A 16292-nucleotide genomic window follows, 5' to 3' on the forward strand; every position below is an offset into this window, starting at 1 on the left:
AGAGTAGCTGATGGCCAACTATGACTAACGACAAGTCTGCTTCGTGAACCCAAAGAAAACATTTCAGCTGTTTTTCTAACTAACATAATTGTGAACTTGTCAAAACAACTGGTAAGTTTGTGAAAACAAGATGAAACAGCTATGTAAATGTTTAAGATATTTAAGACTATTGAAATTATTTATTTAATTGTACGTGTTTTTCTAACTTTAGCTTTTATTTTTTTTAAACCAAAGCTTACACTGTCATAAAGAAATAAGTTCTAAGTATTTTTTGACAATTTTCTTATTACTTTTTTAGTTATACAAACAGTCAAAACATAAAAAAAAATGTTATTAAAAGATATGTAACTAAGCACTAAACTAAACATTAGTTAAAAGAAAACAAACTAATATTTTTTTATCATAACAGGAGGATGAGAAACTTACTGATAAATTTTATCTTATAAAGCTTTAATTTTAGTTTATTAAAGTTTATACACTAAAAACTAAGTTTTTTAAATAAATTATCGCTAGCTCTTCTAAGTAAGTTTCTAAACAAAACAAAAAGAACTTATACCTGAATTTTTAAAGAAATTTTCTAAATTAATATTGTATAACTATCAAGAATTATGTGAAAAAATTAGACACGTTAATTACGAAGCTTGTTCAAAACACAAAGAATATATGTATATAAAAATATGTATTTTTCACTTTTACACAAATTCCTTATACCTTATACAAGATAATAAATTTTGGATTATTTAATCTCTTTGTTAGTATGTTAAAGGTCACTTTTTTCTAAACTAATGCACTGTTTTTGCTTTTTGATTTTTTAAGTTTGTTTTTCAAAACTTTGTTCAAAATAGAGCAAGTTAAAATGCAATAAAATATTTAAGAAATAAAAAAGAAAATCAACAGCTAAAACTTAGTTAAAATACTATTATGAGAAAAACTAAAAGTTACTACTGATGTTTTTTCTAACTACAAGTTTTAAATTCTAAAAGTTAAATGAGATCTAAAAATAAGTTAAATTACTGATTCAACAAAAAAAAATTCTTGATATAAAGTTTAAAGCATATCTAGGTAATACAGTTTTGAAATAAATTAAAGTGAAACAGCTAAAACTAAAGCGAAAAAGTTTCTATCAAAAATACTACCTTAAAAAGTCACACAGAAACTTATATTTCACGTAACTTAACGCTGGAAATTTGACTGCTACAGTCTGAAATACAATCCTGAAAGTAATCTGATTTTACCGATTCAATAAACAACGTTACTTCCGACGCTACGAAAACAAAAGAATCGCCGCACAAAAAGTTTGTAAGTCGCCGAAACAAAAACAAAATTTTCTCTCGTTTTGAAAGCCGTCACGCTTCGGTGGTTACCAGCAGCAACTGCTGTAAACTTTTTGCCGATTTTTTTTTCAAATTTTGTTTGCTTTGTTTTTTTAACCATGCCGCCAAAATCAGACTTTTTGTAAAAGGTGCGTGATGTTACAAAGACTTTCCGGTTTTTTCAGCGTGATATCTAACGCCTTTTAATAAAGTGTTTACATTAATAAATCTCAAATGCCTCGCTCTTTTCTTGAAAAGATAAACAGAGCTAAAAAGAATTGGCACTTTAAAATCGTTTCACTCGACAAGGACATTCAAAAAAATCAGATTAAATGCTACAAAAAAAACTTTTAAAATGTTTCTGCAAATGAATTAGATCCTATCGGATGATTGTTTGTGTCGCGAAAGTTCATTATGACGTAAGAACAACTGTTTTGCAACTTAATTGCAGTATTTGTCATCGATTTGATGACGTACTCTTCAACTATTTGCATGGACATTCGAACAAATTTAATGCCTCTTGTTTAATTTATCAATAATAAGGAATGCTCACTATTTTCTTAAATGACCTTTAAAAAATATAAATAAGTATAAACATTTAACTGTCCTAATTTAAAGTTCATAACTTTCAGAAACTATTTAAGATAAAAGTTTTATAGTTTGTTTTTTATATGAAATTATAATAAAGTTGCTAAATAATACATGTGCTTCATTAATAAATACTAAAGGTAACATAAAGTTTAATACCAATTAAAGTTGAAAGTTATAGGTTTAATTTTTAAATATGTTTTATCGTTGTACTAAACTTTTATGTTTAAAAAAATATACAATTCAAACTAAAACACTTTGTCGGTATAATAAACTATAAACAATGAAAAGCAATTGTTTTTATATATATCTTTTAATCGTACTTTGACAATAAAACTTCAAAGACAATTTTAAAGTTAGTTTTTCATTTTAAAGATGTTGCTTTGATATCAGCTGCTATAACTTCCTTTAATTCTGAAAGATGTTTGTTGTAAGTTTGTTTTTATGAGTTTTAATTAAGTAAAGCTAATCCAGTTGACCTTTTAGTAAAAGTTAAAAAAAAGTTTTTTTTGTTATGGAAAGATCTTAGCTGATAATAAATATATATTGACAAATTATTAATTATAGAGAATTTTTAGTAGTTTTTTAACTTGTTTAACATTAATTTCGTTTCATATTTTGAAAAAAATACGATGTAAAATGTAACCATTGTTTTTATTATTTTAATGTTATATTTGGTACAAATAAGAGTAAACATTTAAGAGGTTTTCTAAAATAATTTAATTAAAATTATTTCAATAACTATATTTAGCTAAGCATTAAATCAAGTTAAAATACCTGTAACTTAATATTTCCATGTCACAAATGTAAAATTAAATTTCATGCATGTACTATCGACTTACACTTTATTGAATATTCGCACAAACTGTAATCATATCATTTGAAAAAGTGCTCCTTTAAATAAAAAAACAAGTTAAAAATAAAACACAAATTAGGTATATTAGCATTTTTTAAAATAATTTATATATTTTGATTATTATTTTGATCATAGTGCTGCCGCAGCTCACAGGTATCTAAAACTAAGCGGTTTTTCAAAACTAAATCAAACAAGCAATATTTGTTGATTTATTTTATAACAAATGTTAAATTAGACAGGAAAACATCGTAAGCAATTTTTGTTTTATAAAGTAAATGTCATGACATAGGGTCAACTATTTTAATCAATTAAAGTTTCACAGTCTGTACAGCATAGATTCAAACCATCTTCAAGATAACAACTTTTTTTTGATAGTAATAATATAGCTTTATACTTTTAAAGTAACTAGGAGTTTTGAATTATACTTTACTTTTACCAAAACATTATTCTTTAATGTTGTACGTTTTATATTTTTCAGTCTACACTAATTCGCTTCATAATTTTTTTATTACTACCATCCAACAATAAAAGACTTCATTCAGATTTTTACAAAATAGTTATTTTTCTGAAAACTCTAGAAAAGAATAAAGATATTGTTCGTATAAACGTAGCATTTTTATACCAGAAACTCTTGCTTTATAGTTTTATTTATTCAAATTTAAGTTTGTTACTTGTATTTTTATAAAGACGTTTTTCCTATTTAAAAGACGTTTTTTCTCGAAACTCATTCGTACTTTTTAGATTTTCAACTTCAATAAAACTACGTTGTTTTCCATGCCTGCACAAATCATTTTACGTCTATTACATAATATGTACAACAAGAATTAATACTGTATGTTTAAATATATCAAAAGCAAAAGTATATATATTTTTTTTTCATAGTTTTAAAGAAAAAATAAACTATATTTAAAGCTTGAAATACATTTGAAAATTTATTATATAAATATCAAAACTGTTTACATAGGTTTTACCTATTTGATAAATTGTCTTACTTCCTATGTTTACAAGTCTTATTTGCTAATTATTTTTGGAATGTACTTATATTTGTTCCGAATTTTAAAATAATCGACTTAATAAAAAATAAATACATTTTTTTATAAGATTATTAAGTAAAATTCTAGTTATGATAAAGTACTCAGTACGGCTAGTAGGTTTGTTTTCAGACTAACACCTAAGTTACATCCTAAAATAATCTAGTTTAGAGTTTTATCAAAAATAAAGTATTTTTTCAGAATTACTTAATATATTGCATACAAAAACGTATTTAATTAACACTTATTGTAAGCTTACCTAGGATTTTAATATACACTGTTTTAAAAGTTCAGTTCAGTTTAAATCATATTGCGCTTACAATTAATGTTATCATTATAACAGGTTTTAAATGCGTGAATATATAAATGACTAAACAGTAATCCATTATTAATAACTAACTGCAAGTACTAATTTTTACGCTGACTATCTGTTCATGTTTGCAATTAATGTGCAGTTGTTTATACCATTTAAACTTAAAATCGTTTTTCAAAGGTTGTTTGTATTTCTAAGTGACAGGATAGTAAACATAAAAACTAGCTTGTTTTTAAACTTATGGCCTAAGCTGTTTTTTAAAAGTTATTATACTTTTGTTTTTATTTTCAAAGTATTCTCCGAAATCTAAAGTTTTCAAAGTGTTTAACCTTGTTATTGTATGCTTTAAACTAAACAGTTTTATGTATTTACGTACTTAAAAATACTATAGCTAAAATACAAACTTAATCTATTTCTGTTTAAACTGGTTAAAAACAAATATGCCTGTGAAGTGAACTCAAAAAACTCAATACTAAAAATTGATCAACAAAATAAGATTTTAATAAAGTAGCACATAAATTTATTTTTAAGAAACTGCTTAAAAAGTAGTCAAACAACTTAAACAGCTGCATATAAACATGCTTTAAAAGTTTGTTTGAGTGTATTTGTAAGCACATGTTTATACATATGCTTAATTAAATAGCAATTAAGAGTTCTTTTGAGTTTTTTCGTTAACTCTTCGCTTTTGCGAAAATTATTTTTTTTTAATAAACACTCGTTACTCGCAACGTGTACAAAAATAATAAAAAGTCTAAACAATGTTTCTTTCAAAAAATAGCTTTTGTGAGTAAAAACAATTAACAAAATAAAGCATTTAGCAAACTGTGCTTTTTACAAATTAAAAGCTTACTAACAAAACAAACGCCTTGTAGACTTTTAATTAGCAACAATTAAAATGTATAAACTTTATAAAAACTGAAAATTTTAAATTAAGTTTAAACATTTATTTATTTAGCTTTATTTTAGTTGTCTAAATAAAGCTAATGTCATAAATTAAAAATAATACTTGCCAAGCAACTTTTTGTATTGTATATCTAACATATCAAACTGTACTGAACAATGTTTTTTTTAAGTGTGATAACTCTAATTTAAACTAGTAATTGCTTAACAAAATTCTTAAGTTTATAAAACTGTCAGTAACAAACATAGTTTTTATTAAGTTAAACTTTAAAATGTTTGAGTTAGGTATTTACCTTTTTTTCTAAAGACTTAAAACTTCAGTAATTAAGAAATTACTTATATAATATAAAGCTTGCTTTACACAAAACCTTTGGAACCTTATCTTATAAAAAGGCTTACAGACACAAAGCAGATAAAATTAGCTTAATAATCAATCATGGCTAACAATGAGAATTTTCGACTTCCCGAGTTAATGTTTAACTAAATCATAAATCATTATGTAGCAATAGTTACAAAACTTTCATCAGTAAATTTGGACGTGACTAGAAATTATATATTTTACAAAAAATTTTTGAAGGAAGTCGAAAAAAGGCTGTATAATATATACATAAAAATAAACCAAAACAATTAATAGATTATTACACATCAAACTTAGTTTTTAATGAAATAGTATGAAACAATCATACTAATATTTTAGGAATACTTAAACTTATTTTATAATTATCTATGTTCTGTTTTAAGGATCTTTTTAAACTTTGGTGTACAAAATACTTATAAATGCACCCGCTATAATCAGGTACTTTAATATTCAAAATTAAAACACTTCTTGTTTTTAATAATACTCCTTAGGAATAATTTGCTTTTTGTAGCTTAAATATTGATAAATAAGAAAAAAACAATTATATTAGTTCTCAATCAATATAAAAAAATTGGTGTGTATGTTTTTATTTATTTTAATCCCATGTGTAACAAAAGTAAAAGTTTATTCAGAATTTTCTGCGATGTTTTTCATTTTATTACCTCAGTTTATTTATGTTGCACTTTTTTCAAAACTAAATTTGTATAAACGTTTAAGCAAGTTAAGTATAAAATATTGTTTAACTATTTTCGGTTCAACCTACCAATTCATAGCCTTTTACTTTAAATAAACAAACTATACTTTTAATTTAGTTCAAAATAATCTAATATCTTAACTTACGTCCAAATAGAAAAAAGTACAAACTTATTAAATTACCAATTTGTTTATAAATTTGTAAAACAGTTTATACCTAATCAATAAAACTATGATTGATATAAAACATCTGATAATCAAAATAAGCATTTATGGAGACATAAATGCTCAACTTATGTTAAACAACTGTTTTTAAACACTTAACAAAAATAAAGAACATATAGAAATTTAATAAAAAACCTTGAGGCTACTGTGAACAAAATTTTTAAAGATAGTGTTTATTAATCTAATTCACAATACCCTCAACTATTTTACAACATACATATTTAAATATGTTTTATAGAGTCAGTGTTACTTAGTCACCTTTTATTGTTCGTTAAAATAGATTCTTTTTTACAAATAGTTCTTCTTGAATATTGAGGAGCTTTAAATATTTTAAGTTGGTGGTTTACGTTTTTTTTAATCTGTCATCGAGCAATTTTGACATTTGATTCATTTTAATTTTTTAAAAGTCACTGAAATTATGTTTGAATTTTAAATTTTTTCATTAAATTAAGATAGTAGATTTGCTTACATGTTTGTTACATTCTACTCGGGTACTAAAGCTCACTTTAATTTTGAGCCAATTTTGAGAAGTTCTTGTTCACACTCACGTCAATTATAAGAGCAGTAGTAAATTTTCCTTAAACAATTGAATATGAACAACTAAATGCAAAACTAGAACTTATAACTCTGAAAAGATAGTCGTATTTTAATTTATTGCTAAGTTTGATATATAAATAATCAGTCCGATTTGTTATTATAAATTTATTGCTGAATCAACAGAGTCAAGAAGAAAATTTGCTAGATTATAAAAAGTTATAACTTGAACAAAATCCTCAAATTACAAAAGAAATAAAAACAGATATATCACAATACTATTACTGCGGATCTTTTTCATCGCCTTTCATTAATACCAGCTGTTTCTTTTTGCTAACATGATTCGTCATCAGCAAACTAACTCAGGTCATTTAAACTTCACTGTCTTGGAAATAACTCCAATCTTTTTGCTTGGACCTTTACTCTTTTCACCGGATTTTTTCCTCACGATCCCATCTTGAACAGTCTTCCCGCCATCTGGATTCGCTTCACTGCCTTCCGTCTTTTCAACACCTGCCAACCACCTCATAAATCCCTTGATCAGGTTCCAGGAAAATTCCAGAGCCTTTCTACCGTAACTGGATGGATCCCAGCTTTGAGCCCGAGTAGCCAATAGAAACAAACCGAATCCGCCAACAATAACCAGTTCGCTCACTTCGACAATTGCGGTAATCTTTGCCATTTTATTACTAATGCTACAATACCTATAGTTTTTAACTACTTTAAGAAAATCGTTTCGAATATTTTATGTAATTTTGAGTATAAAGTGGAAATTTTAACTCAAGTTTTAAAATGGTTACTCTCCTACTTTCAAATAAACACTAATACACATTAGCTTTGATTATGGTTTTGAAATATCACATTTAGTCTACATTTTCTTAGAACTGTTGTTTAAAAAAAATAACATGTTGACAGTTTACATCAAAAAAATAAAACTTAGAAATATATAAAAACACACGTAAATGTAATACCCTATTGGTTAGAATTCTCACCTAAACTAATAGCCTTGTTCAATGAAATTATTTGATCAACTGTTTATATATTGGAATTTTGATACGTATTTTAACAATTTTTTGTTTACGTATTAATCAATCTTTTAGTACGATTAAAAATCAAGCTTTTGCTAAGAAAAGTTGTGAGTTTTATATATCAAGGCTGCTAAAAGATCTTTTTTCGATTACATGATATTTCTTTTTTAAACAGAACTGTGGTAAACTTAGAGCTTCAACCATGTTTTTTTTTCTATTTAAAAAATTTAAGTTATAGTTATTTTTGCTTTTAAACTTAAATATAATAAAATACAAACTTAAGTTATGGCAGTTATGGCGATTATACTATTTTAACTACCAAAGCTTCGTACTTAAAAGATAATTTTCTAACCAGTTTTATGTTTTTTTTTACACTATCTATTTTATATTAGTTGCTTTTATGCTTTTATAGCGTAAATTTAGGTTTATTTTATAGTAACCTTTTTTATTTGAACATCTGTTTTAGATTATATTGAAATAGTTTGTACTTATTCAGTAACATTTAGAAATTAAAGTAATAAATCTTTACAACAAGTTTATTAGTAATATCAGCTATTTTTAATAACCTTATCGTAAGTTAGAAGTTATAAGTTGAAAAACAATCGTAAGTTTAGTAACATTTTTGTTAATTCTTTATAAAGACTTAAGTTTTACATATTTTGATCTATGAATCGTTATAACTTTAAAACCTCAGGCCTTCTATAAAAAACTTATTGTTAATTTGTCAATTATTATTAGTTGAGAATGACAAAATTAGGGCAACACTTTATACTGTAAAAAAAGCTACATTTAAAAAAATCAGCGATACTTTGTTTAATTTTTTTAGTTGAAGAAAATACCTTTGTTGTAAAAACACAGTAAAAAAACTATAAAAAATTTTACAAACTTTGTTATTTCAGGTTCTATAAGTCTCAAAGCAAAAAAAAAACTTTTACTTGTTTCTAGATCAACGAAGTCTTTAATTCAGTTTGATGACTATATAACTTAGACAAAATACTTTTTTGAAACAATTAATAGTTTTTTTAGCGTTTCTCATTCTCAAATAATTTTCGTGTTTATACAAAATTTCATTGTCTAATCTTTGTCAGTGTTTTATTACTTTTGAATACTTTACTTTTTAAGCGGTCTTTCAGTTTTTATCTCCTACAAAGAGCAGTTAACACCCAACTACGTTTTCACAGACAAATGTTTTTCAAAGTAGAATTGTTATAAATTAACTATTCTTGATTCTAGTGGTCCTAAGTTGATTAAGTAGACTAAGATCTCAAGTTGAACAGGTAACATCTTCCAACCAGAAGTGTCTGTCCAGCTACGTATTCAAAGCTAATTTTTCGAAGGAAATTAAAACTGAGCTATTACAATAAAACTATTTCAAATAGGCTCTAAACTTGATTTTTGAAACATAACATAATACTAAAATTTATTAACTTTAAATGTTTTTGGTTTAGTCTTGTTACAAAACTTTTTATTGTTAAGCGAACTTTCAACATTTTTTCTATTAAGTCCAACAGCAATACAATAATATACTACAGCGTGATTTAGATACATTTTGATACATGTTTAATTTACTCTTTTTATATGTTTTTTAGTTGTTAAGCAATTTTACCTAATAAGTCCGGGACCAAAAGATTTTTTATTTAATCAGGTCAATCGTCTAAAAAATTTCCACCTTTAGTGTAAATGTAAAAAGCTTAAGCATTTTAAACAATAACAAGTGTTTTTTACAACTGCGTTACACTGTATCTTATAAGTTTTACATATTATATTTTCATTTAAAACAGATTATTCTTTCTTTAACCATGTACAGTATTTTTCAGTAATGATTTTTATTTTTAAAATTTTAAAACAGTGTATACTAAAGTGATTAAGCTATTTTAGTTAAACAAAATCAATGTTAGACTTCTGAAAAAAAAGCAGTTATGGGAAGTTAAGCTGTTTTTAAACATTCAACCGAAACTATGAATCAATGGGATTTTTAAAAAAAACTTAGGATACTGTGAATAAAAATCTTCATTAATTTATTTCACAGTAACCTCTAGCTATTTTAATTACAACAGACGTTACTTAAAAAAAGGCTTAATGGTAACTGTGTTACATAGTAACCTTTTAACACAGCTTAAGTGTTCGTTAGAATAGTTTATTTTATATCATTAATCATGTGAAATTTTTGGATGTTTTTTTTTACTTTTTATATGTGATAGGAATGAAAGTTAATTTATAATTCAGACATTATCTTTATATTTGTCAATGTACAAATTTACAAATTCTATAGTTTTACTTTTGAGAAAGACACTGCATTTTCTCTTGAATTTCAAAGACTGAACTGTTTTTTGTATAACTAGTTAAATGTTGCTTACAATTTAGTAAACATCTATCTAGGTAGTAATTCTCACTACTTGGGTATCCCAAAGTCTTCTTTTCAGCCGGTATTATGAAATTCTAGTCTACACTAAATTCAAATACAAGACTGTAGTAAACTTTTGTAGAACAATTGAACATGAACAATAAAATACGAAATTAAACCTTAAAATTAGCTGAAAAAAGTCGTATGCTAGTATATTATAATTTATAAGTTTGAGTTTAAGTTTGATATATAAATAATCAGTCTGATTTATTTATGTAAGTTTATTGCTAATTCTACCGAATCAAGAAGAAAATTTGCTAGATTATAAAAAGTTATAACTTAAAAACTAATGTTAGAATACAGAGAAAAACATCACAAAACTATTACTGCTGATCTTCTACATCACCTTTCATTAATACCAGTTGTTTCTTTTTGCCAACAAGATTCGATATCAGCAAACTAACACAGGTCATTTAAACCTCACTCTTTTGGTCATTCTTTTTGCTTGGACCTTCACTCTTTTCACCGGATTTTTTTCCCACGATCCCATCTTGAACAGTCTTCCCGCCATCTGGATTCGCTTCACTGCCTTCCGTCTTTTCACCGCCTACCAACCACCTCATAAATCCTTTGAACAGATTCCTGAAAAATTCCAGAGCCTTTTTACCGTAACTGGATGGATCCCAGCTTTGTGCCCGAGTAACTATTAGAAACAAACCGAATCCGCCAACAATAACCAGTTCGCTCACTTCGACAACTGCGGTAATCTTTGCCATTTCAATACTGATACTACAATACCTATAATTTTTAACTACTTTAAGAAAATTGATTCGAATACTTTATGTAACTTCAAGTATTAAGTAAAAATTTAGCTCAAGTTATAAAATGGTTACTTTTGAATAAACACTAACATACACTAATTTTGGTTATGGATTTGAAATATGACATTTAGTCTTCATTTTCTTAAAACTGTAGTTTAAAAATTAAAATAGAATGTTGATAGTTTAAATTTGTAAAAAACATTTAGAAACAAATAAAAAATCAAGTTTAGTATTCATATTCCTATTTGATAGAAATCTCACTAAAACTAATAACCATGTTCAATAATTTGATCAACTGTTTATATATTGGAGCTTTGATACGAATTATAACAATGTTTTTGATTACCTATTAAACAATCATTTAGTGCGATTATAAATTCAGCTTTTTCTAAGAATGTGAATGTTATATACCAAGGCTGATAATTTATTTAAAAAGTCCTGGTTAAAAATAATTTTCAATTTAATCAGGCCCACCGTCCGAAAAAGTTTCCACCTTTAGTGTAAATATAAAATAAAACCAAAGCATTTTAAGATCAAGATAAGGTTTGTTTTTACTTACTGCGTTACACTGTATCCTCTAAGTTTTACATGTATCTTCAATTAAAACAAATCATGCTTTCTTTAACCATGTACAGTTTTTTCAACAATAATTTTTTTCGGTGTGAATAACTAGTTACCTCAAAGAGCTTAGAAAAAAATTGCAACTTCATTATTTTCTCTTAATATTTTAAGGAGTTTACGTGTAGAATAAGTCAGCGGTATTACTAGTTATTGACCCTTCACTTGACTTTTTTTTTTTTTAAATCGTCGACTTACTTACATAACGGAAATACACAGTATTGCCTATTCAGGATGTTTAGCTTACACGTATAGCGAACATAAAACTATAAACTATTTGTTAATAATTTGATTTTTTACGAATAAAACCTGACCTCACAACGAGCTAAACAGGCATGTCATATTAAAGTGCAGTTTGATATAAAATAATCAATTTAATTTTTTTTGTGAGTTTATTGCTGAACTAACTAAATCAAGAGAAAGATCAACACAGTCTGAACCATAAATAAATTGTTTCAACGGAACAGTCAAAAAATAACAGAAACAAAAAACGCAAAAACACAAAACTATTACTGGTGATGTTTTTATCAGGTTTCCTTCACACCAACTGTTTCTATTTATTCATCGAGTTCTTCATCAGTGGGTTTGGGATCGGGAAATTTGAGAAGAGGAGTTTTGTCATCAAGAAAATCAGGATCTCTGTCTCGAGAAGGTCGGGCAACATCCTCTGCATTTTTCTGGTCCTTTGTATTGGTTTTACTTACTGGTCGATCACCATCGGCATCAACGATTTCATAGTTTCTAAACTTTTTTACAAGTATCCATTTTCCACGTATATCACCTAGGTCATTTGAACTCACTTTATTTGTATTGAGGCCACTACCGTTCCTTTGAACTTTCTTCTTTTGAACAGATTTATTTTCAAGAACCCCATTTTTGATTTCCCCTTTGAAATTTGAACTCACTTTCTTCGTATTAAGGCCACTACCGTTCCTTTGAACTTTCTTCTTTAGAACAGGTTTATTTTTAAGAACCCCATCTTTAATTTCCCTTTTGAAATTTGGATTCGCTTTACTGACTTCCGTCTTTTCACCGCCTGCCAACCACCTCATAAATCCTTTGAACAGCTTCCTGAAAAATTCCAGGGCCTTTCTACCGTAACTGGATGGATCCCAGCATTGAGCCCAAACAGCCAATAGAAACAAACCGAATCCGCCAACAATAACCAATTCGTTCACTTCAACAATTACGGTGATCTTTGCCATTTTAGTACTAATAACACAATACCTATAAATTGTAACTACTTCAGAAAGTTGTTTTGGCTACTATCTGTAGTTTTAAGTATACATTTAAGTTTTTTTTTAACTCTTTTTCCTCTAAATCAACACTAATAGTTATTGTTTTCAATGAAATCTAAATTTGCTATTACAATACTAACACTACGGGTGTAAGACAATTCAAATTCAGACAATTCAAATTCTGAGAATTAAAATCTTTATAAAAGTTTTAAGGGCCTCAAATCAAAAAATAAGATATTTTTGAACAAAATAAAAATATGTATGTAGGACTAATTTATACCTACATACCATTTTTTATTTTTATAAAGTTTAAATGTTATTGGAGATATAGCTAAAATTTGTTTTAAGTTATACTATTTTTAGTAATTATGAGAAATCTCTTTAAATAATTATTTTTTCAGCTTTTGTTTTGCTAACATAGTTGTATTAAATAGATCTTTAACTAATGTTTCTATTTATTTTAAGTTTATATTACTGTTTGAAATATGGTTGTATAAACATTTATTTAAGAATTTGAATTGTCCGAATTTGAATTTTCATGTAAGCTAATACCAACACCTTCAGTTCATACCTGTAATCAGGCTTTTTTATAATTACTTAATGCAATCTTAAGTATTAATCTTTTTTTTATTTAAGCTTTAATATGTTAACCCTCTTACCATTGAATTGACATTGATATATATTAATAGTTTTGATTTTAGTTTTTAAATAATACATTTTTATGAATATTCAACTTAAAAATAAAAAGATCATGTTGGTTGTTTATAGCTATCAAAAAGTTTAAGTATAATAAAAACAATACCCCATTTTATTAGAGTTACAAATATTAGCCTTTTTTATTGTGATGAACTGCATAACGGTTTATATAAATGAAGTTTGCCAAATATTTGAACACTTTTATTAATAAACTTTAAATTAATCTTGAATATAATTACAATCTAGTAGTTATAAGAAAAGTTGTGGATGTTATATATCAAGCTGCTAAAAGTCTTAACTGATTATTTTCTTATGTGTGCTATTTTAATCAGAGCTGTTTCAAGCACTAAACCTCTGAACCTAGAGCTTTAAAAAATTATTTTATCAGCATAATTTAAAATTGTACAAAAATATTGTATTCATGACTTTGTATTAAAGAAAATTGTAACCAGTTTATACACTTATGTTTTACACTATTAGTTTTTATCGTTTAAGTTTAGAACTAATTTGCAAAAATTTAATGCTAAAACTTCTACAATTTACAGAAAGCTTTTTTATCAAAGTTTTGTTTATTCTTTGATATTTTTTTTCTTTATCTAAATAGGCCAGACCTATTCAGTATTACTTAACAATAAAGTAAAAACATTTACAACAAGTTTATTAGCAATAAAATCAACTACTTCTAATAATTTCATGGTTATTTAAAAATAATAATCTAGAAACAGTCGTAAGTTATAAAACATTTTTTGCTTATATTTTATAAAAGTTTACAATAAACGTCCTATAATCTTTTTCAATCAATATTATTTTAAAAGGTCGGGTTTTGCAGTAAATAATAGTTCATTAATGTTGTCAATTGTGTTAGTTTAGCGAAAGAAATTTTTAAAGTAAGTATAAAAATTTAAATTTTTTTAAAGTTTTTTGTTTAAATCTAAAAATCAACAAATTATATAGAGTTTTGTAACTGAAAATACCTTTTTTTGTAAATACACAGTTTGAAAAATACTTGTCAAAAACTTTGCACACGTTTTTTAGTAGCTTCTGTTAGTCTCTAAGCAATAAAACTCACTAGTAACTGTAAAAACCATTGTAAAATAAAAACACAATTAATCTGCAAACAAAAAAAGCATTATATAAACATTGAAGACTCATTTTTGTCCGCTTTCTCAGGTTGATTTTTGAACAGCTGCTTGATAAGGATTATCTTCTCATCGTTGAGTGCTTTCAATTTTATTGACTTTTCGCTTAAAATCTGAAACAAAACGATAAAGAACAAGCTATTAGCATTTTTCATATTTAAAAAAGAGGTTTCTTAGAAAACAAGTACTAGAGAAATTTTTAATATGATTTATTTTTAGTTATTAATTAAACTACTTCTTTTAGTTGTTTGTTCTGCTCCCTTAGAATCTTCTCTTTATTTGTGTAACCTGCGTTTCTATCGACACAAAATTCTTCCTGCGTAAAAACATAAAGTTATCAAAAGCCAAAACCGATATTAAAAGATTGAACAAAAAATTAAATAAAAGTTTGTTGATAAAAAACTATTGGGTCAAAATTAATTATGATTTAAAAGAGTAACGCTGAGACGAACTCTAACACAGCATTATGCTTGTTTACAACTTGAAGTATATATATATTTTTTTTTACTTTTTTGTTTTTAATATTACATAAGATTATTTAAACGAACGTTTGCGTTAGGGTACAGAAGGGCTCTCGAAACGTTCGTCATTTCGCAGGTCGTTCTCCTCAGCGCTTCGATTTGTTCCTGCGAAGCGTGAACCACGCTATCATCCTTGTTATTCAAGTTATCCGTCAGATGACGCACTTGAGCGTCAACTTGCTTCTGCCTCCTCTTCAGCCGATCAACCGCTTCCCTCATTTCCTCCATGGCCTCCTCCAACGTTTGAGACTCCTCCTGCAGCTTGCGAGCTTCTGCTAGCTGTAGGAGTTTAACAATTATGTTAATAAATTATTTTTTTTATAACTAGTTGTGTTTTATTTAGTTTCAAGCAACCGTAAAAGTTTGCTAACGAACGCTTTCATAAACATGCGCGAGTCAAACAGATTTTAGTAAACTTTAAAATTTTACCTTTAATTTTATTTTTAGCTCAAGCCAACAAAAGTTTAGCTGTTGTACTTTTGAAAGTTAAGTTTTCAAGTAGTGTTACGGTGAAGTTTTGAAGGAAATGAATCACATGCTCTTATTAATTTTTATGCTTATTAAAGATTTTTACAAAATTATATGTATTGATTATTTTAACTATGTCTGAAACTATAAAAACTTTGTTAAGTCACAGGTTTTGAAGCATTATATAAAAAACTATTAATACAACATTATAAACATTTTTTTAAATAAGTTACTTTTAAAAACTACTAAAAATTTAACGCTAAACTCATGCTATAACTCAGTTAAGCAACTTGTTTCTGAATTTTAGAAACTTAGAAACTGTTTTAAACAAAAAAATATATTTTTGAAATAAAGAAATAAACATTAAACATCAACCAAAACGTTAATATTGTAGAACCAAAACTATATATATTTTTTTTTAATAAAAAAACAAACTTTTTCAACATCTATGTTGTGCGACAACGTGTGTCTCCTCGGGTTGTTCCTCGATCTTTCGTTTTTGCTCCTCTTCTGCACCACAACCGAATCCCTCTTGCAATCGCTCTCGCTGGTCGTACCTGCAAGTTCGAACGTTTCGAATGTCGAACACGAAAATGAACTAAAACACG

This window comes from Thalia democratica, chromosome 9 (genome assembly GCF_965202585.1).
Source record: "Thalia democratica chromosome 9, ktThaDemo2.hap1.1, whole genome shotgun sequence".
Lineage (NCBI taxonomy): Eukaryota > Metazoa > Chordata > Thaliacea > Salpida > Salpidae > Thalia > Thalia democratica.